At 41.9% G+C, this 6,010-nt stretch overlaps 1 pseudogene across 1 annotated transcript; it reads left to right on the plus strand.

The window, feature by feature from the left end:
- Nucleotides 1-4,712: 4,712 nt before the first annotated feature.
- On the plus strand, nucleotides 4,713-5,188 carry LOC308421955 (small ribosomal subunit protein uS17-like; annotated as a pseudogene). The gene has a single exon. The product of its transcript is annotated as a small ribosomal subunit protein uS17-like (transcript).
- The last annotated feature ends 822 nt before the right edge of the window (nucleotides 5,189-6,010 follow it).

Consider the following 6,010-nt stretch of genomic DNA (forward strand, 5'->3'; position numbering starts at 1 on the left):
TCTTGGGTTCCCCTGGCTTCAGTCTCTTTACTATATTCAAGCTCCATTACCAGAGACAGCTTTGGAACACAGAATCTCAGGTCTCTCCAGATGAATGTGAATCAGAAACTAGTCTGAGCAAGATACTAGGCACTTTGAATTTGGAGAGTGTTACTCTAAAGTATACACAACTTCTGGGATGTAAAGCTCTTTCTTGATGCCAAATGGCTATATAAGTGATCTTCTTCTACATCCAAAAGACACAGGACAGTTGGGAAGATAGCACTTTTGGTAAAGTGTTTACTATGCAAACATGATGACCTGAATTTACATCCCCGGGATCAGGTAAAAATATGTCAACATGTAATCTTAATACTGGAAAGGTTAAGATAAAGGAATCGCTAAAGGTGGCTGGCTACCTTCTAGCAGTCTTGTGAACCCAGAATTCAGTGAGAGACCCTGCCTCAAAAAATAAGGTGGTGTGGGCTAAGCAGATGGCTCAGTGTACAAGGGTTTGTTTGCTCATATACTAAGTATATATAAGCCAGATGGATGTGGAAGACTACAATCCTAGCACTCAGAAACACAGAGACAGTGGAGATTCCCTGGGGCAAGCTGGCTAACAAGACTAGCTGAATTATCAAGCTCCAGGGTCAATAAAAAGCCCTGTCTCAGTAAATAAGAAGGAAGGCAATTTAGATACCTCATGCCAACTTCTGTTCTTTACCCACATATGAACCCTCACATATACATATACATGTCATATACATGCAATCAATACAATCATGCACACACACACACACACACACACACACACACACACACAAATATACACAGATAAGTAAAGTCAAAGTGAAGAACAGTTGAAGAAGACACATCAGGCCAGCCTTTGGACTTCATATGCACATGTACTTAAACATGCACACACCTACATAAATATGCACATAAACATTCATTACACACACATAAAAGAGGCACATATGTGCTCCCAATTGGGTTTCATTTGGAGGTGAACATGGACACACCTTATGTTGTGTAACACTATTCCTGTGGAGACATGAACAAATGTAGATAGAAAACTAATGACAAATTAAAGTATGAATACCACCAAAACCCAATTTGACGAACCAATGAGTTTTATTTGGGGTTATTTACAGGAATATGTATGAGAGGTTATGTACAGGAGTAGAACTGACTAAAAGACAGCTGCATCACCACAGCCCACCCCAGCATGAGTGAGATCTCACAACTGTCACAACGCTGGGAAGCTAGAGCTCGGTGCACAGCCTTCAGGCAGTTCAACAGGCCGAAAAGTGTCCTTTCCAGGTGCCTCATGTGGTCTGAACCTTTTACAGGCAGTTCGGCTGGCCAGTGCCTCTCTCAGAAGGCTGGCATCATCGAAGAGTGCCTCTCAGTATTTCTTACTGCTGTATTTGTTTGGAGATTGGGGTAATCTAATAAATCTAGTCAGTTTCAGGGACTTCCTGAAGCTTTTAATTTGCTAACTTCCTGAGCTTAACAACCTGTCTGAAAAAATGGGTGTTTTTAGCTCCCTGTGTCCGAAGGAGATTCCTTCTAAGATGGAAGGGTTTATCTACAAGGAAGCTGTTACTCAACACCCTCTGCTACAGGCTCCATTTCTACCAAAGAAATAATTATCAGCTCCCATGCAGGTGGAGCAAGCCCCACACGGCCCCACTTGCGGTACAATGCATATGATTAATCACTGTTTGTAGAGACACCTCATCCATCATCACCTCAAAGCACACAGGAGAAAGGGTCAGGGTTGAGGAGCACTGGGTACCAAGAAGGACTGAGGCTCTGGGTCAGTGATAAGATGCATTTGGAGAGTGGGGCTAAAGAAGGTAGAAGCAAAGGAGCATTACACATTCGCCCTGCCCGCTCTGATTGGTAATTAAGTGACTCTTCTTCTGGCCGACAGTAGTGCAAGCTCCCTAGGCATCTGTTAGTCCTTCGAAAACCACTACTGACAAAGTGAGCTTTGCCCTTGGTGCACAGATAATGAGACCAAGCTTGACAGGTGCGGCACGATTAGAAAATTTCTCCATGAAGCCCATTCTGGTAGCCATTCCACAGTAAACAGACTCATTAGAACTTGCGGGTCCCTGGAGGCAAAGCATGTTTGACATTATTAATTGGCTTTTCTGTATAAGGAGTCAAATAGATGAAAAGGTTTATCAAGCTGAAATAATTAATTTTGCCTGAATTCGCTGACAGTTCATTTCTCCTGTAAAAGACCATTTTAAGGGCCCCCTTCCTCCTTTTTTTTTCTTTCTTTCTTTTTTTTTGAATTTCAAAGTTCAAAAGACATAATAGTGGCAAAAGTGAAGCTTTTTAGTAAATTATAATTAAAGGGAATTTAATTAACTTAGACCTGGGGAAGGGGGAAAAAGGAATTGCTATCTGTGTCTATACAGGAGTCTAGATGGCTGAACGGAACATGACTTAATAATGCATTAATTTTAATCTAATCAAAGTATAATAAAAGAGGTAATTATATGTTTAAAAATTACCAGACTCCAATAGTGAGTTAAAAAAAAAAGAAAGAAAGAAAAAGAGAAAGAAAAAAACACTTGCTACTTCCTCAGCTTCCAGTTAGTGAAGTTCTAATTGTTGTTCTGAGAGTCTTGCTTATTTAAAGGCGGGAGGGGCCGTGGGCAGTAGGTTAATTGAATAAATCATTGTAAAGACTCTTGTTAAAACCAGGATGAACTACAAAGTTTGAATTTCCTGACTGTAAAAGATCCTGCTTCCTCTTTTCTCTCTGTCTTTCTATGTCTCTAAAAATAGCAGATGATTCCCAGTGTTTCTTTCTATGTGTTCCCAAGTGTTCCCACGCCTACTCCTTGTCACACAAAGCCCAAGCCAGGTTTGCATGGGACTCTACAGAGTGTTCACGTCTCCTGGCTTCAGCACTTTCATCTCCAGCAAGGTATGCTGAAGTCAGAGCTTCTGGCCAGATACAGTGGCCATCTCTCCTCTGAGACTGGGAGACTGCTTCAAAGAACACCAGAGCCACATTAAAAGCATGTTCAAATTGGGAATTTCTCTGAATAAAGACTGAAGGCTACAAAGAAGTCTTAGTGGGCAAGAATATTTGCCAAACAAGTGTGAGGAACTAGGTTCGAATCTTCAGAACCTTGTGGCAAAATAAGAGGTGGATCCTGGAAAATCTCAGGAAATTTGCCAGTCAGTTAATGTAGAGAACAATAGAAAAATAAAGAGACTCTGTCTCAAACAAGGTGGAAGGCGGGGGCTGACATGTGAGGCTGTTCTTCAACCACTGGATTCGTCATATACACACCCATTATCATATGCCAGAATGTGTGGGTACCGGTGGGTCCAGAAGTTCGTGCATGCTCTAGGATGCATGCAGGGGGGGGGGGGGGAGAGAGAGAGAGAGAGAGAGAGAGAGAGAGAGAGAGAGAGACAGACAGACAGACAGACAGACAGACAGACACAGACACAGAGGAAGAAAGACACGCAGAAACAGAGACAGAAACACAAAGAGAAAGAGACAAGTCAAAGGATAGAAACAGAAACAGAGAGAGACAGAGACACAGGCACAGAGAGAAAGACAAACAGAAAGAGACAGAGAGACAAAGACACAGATACAGAAACACAGACACACAGAGAGAAAGACACAGAGACAGAGAAAAAGAGAGACAGACAGGGAGTTAGAGAGCATAGAGAGAGAGAGAGACAGATACACACAGAGACAGAGAAAAAGAGAGACAGACAGAAAGAAACAGAAAAACAGAGATATAGAGAGGCAAACTGAGTTCCTTTTGCATTTTATGAAGGACATGAATATTCTGTGACAATGAATAGTCTTGTTATGTAGAGCAATCCATTAGCATTGAAGTTCCAAGCCTCCCAACTCTCTCTGGGTCCTGATACAATCTGCTGAGGTGGTAGAATATCTTTGTTGGGGTTCCTTTTATGGTAATACCATGACTAAAAGCAATCTCAGCAAGAGAGAATGAATTCATCTCATAACTCTCCTGTAACATTCTCTCACAGAGTAAAATCAGGGCAGGACCTCAAGGCAGGAACACAGAAGCAGGAGCTGAAGCAGAGGCCATGGAGGAGTACTGCTTACTGACTTGCTCCTCATGACTTGATCAGGCTACTTTCTCCTTAGAAGCCAGGACCAACTACCCAGGGGTCACACTGCCCATAGTAGGCTAGGCACTCACCTGTCAATAATTAATCAAGAATGTGCCATCAGACTTGCCTTACAGGCAATCTGACAGAGGAACTTTATCAAATAGGTTCTTCTTGCCAGGTGACTCTAGATTTTATCAAGTTAACAGTGAAATGAAACAAAGTCAAACAAAACAAAAATAATAACAAAAACCAGCCAGGACCTAAGGCCTGATTAGAGGAGCTGTGGAGAGTAGTTTTTTGGTACCTGGTACTAAGTTCTGGTCCTGTTCTTTATGGTCATCAGGTCCTTTCTATGCGGGCTCAAATCAAGCACCCTTGAAGTCCTCCTTGGTTATAATGGGCCTTGTCACTCAAGCCCTAATGGCAATAACTTCTTTCAGCTTCTAAAACACAGAAGGACAGACAGACAAATGATAGACAGACAGATTGATTGATAGATAGGTATATATAGGCAGACATAGATAGATAGATAGATAGATAGATAGATAGATAGATAGATAGATAGATAGATAGAGCTTTTTTTTCCTCAGGCTGCCAGGAAGATGGTGGACATTCAGACAGAGCGTGCTTACCAAAAGCAGCCTACAATCTTTCAAAACAAGAAGCGTGTCTTGCTAGAAGAAACTGGCAAGGAAAAACTTTCTCGGTACTACGAAAACATCAGTCTTGGCTTCAAGATGCCCAAGGAGGTCATCGAGGGCACCTACATAGACAAAAAATGCCCCTTCACTGGTAATGTCTCTATCAGAGGGCACATCCTGTCTGATGTCGTGACGAAGATGAAGATGCAGAGGACCGTTGTCATCTGCCTGGACTATCTCCATTACATCCGGAAATACAACCGCTTTGAGAAGCGTCACAAGAACATGTCATGCACCTGTCCCCCTGCTTCAGGGATGTCCAGATCGGCGACATTGTCACTGTTGGAGAGTGCAGGCCCCAGAGCAAGACTGTTCGATTCAATGTGCTCAAGGTCACCAAGGCTGCTGGCACCAAGAAGCAGTTTGAGAAGTTCTAAGGGGACTCGGACCAATGCCTTAGAACAAATAAAGATATTTTCCAATTTACAAAAAAAAGATAGATGATAGATAGATAGATAGATAGATAGATAGATAGATAGATAGATAGATCGATGTTGATATATAGATATATCCTTATGTGCAAGGGTGGTGCACCAATGCTCATGATCTTTATTTCAAAACTGCCCAGTGGCTACATTGCTTTTCCCAGTATATCATTTTTATCAGGGTCTCAGGTAGTCCAGGCTATGTAATTGTAGGTAACCTTGAACTCCTGACATTTCTACCTTCATCTCATGAGTGCTGGGACTATAGTTCTGCATTATCACATCCCATTTGTGCAGTGCTGGATATCAAACCCATGGGTTTGTGCAAAATAGGTAAGCTGTCTACAAAAGGGGCGACATCTTCAGCCTCTTCTCCATCCTAAATGTGAAGCAAGAACTTAATCCCTGTGATACATCATCATTGCCAGTTCCAGGAAACTCAACATGCAAAAATTCTGTTTCTTGCTGCATTACTTTTGAAAAACACAAGGTTCTGTGCACCCTACACCAAAACAACCATTGGCTCATGCTTTGAAATGGAGAAGCCAATCGTGAATCTTGACAGATTCATTCACAGTATGGTGACTAAAGCTGACTGTCAGTTTGATTATATTTAGAATCATCTAGAAAACAAACCTCTGTAAAAAAACTTTCTAGATTTGGCTAATTACATAAAACAGCCCTCCCAAATGTGAGCAGAATGGTATTCTGTAAGGTCTAGAGAATGGTCCATGCTAGCCATTCCTTCAGTTTTGAACAAGTGAATTTGAGCAT

This window comes from Micromys minutus, assembly GCF_963924665.1.
Source record: "Micromys minutus genome assembly, chromosome: 6".
NCBI lineage: Eukaryota > Metazoa > Chordata > Mammalia > Rodentia > Muridae > Micromys > Micromys minutus.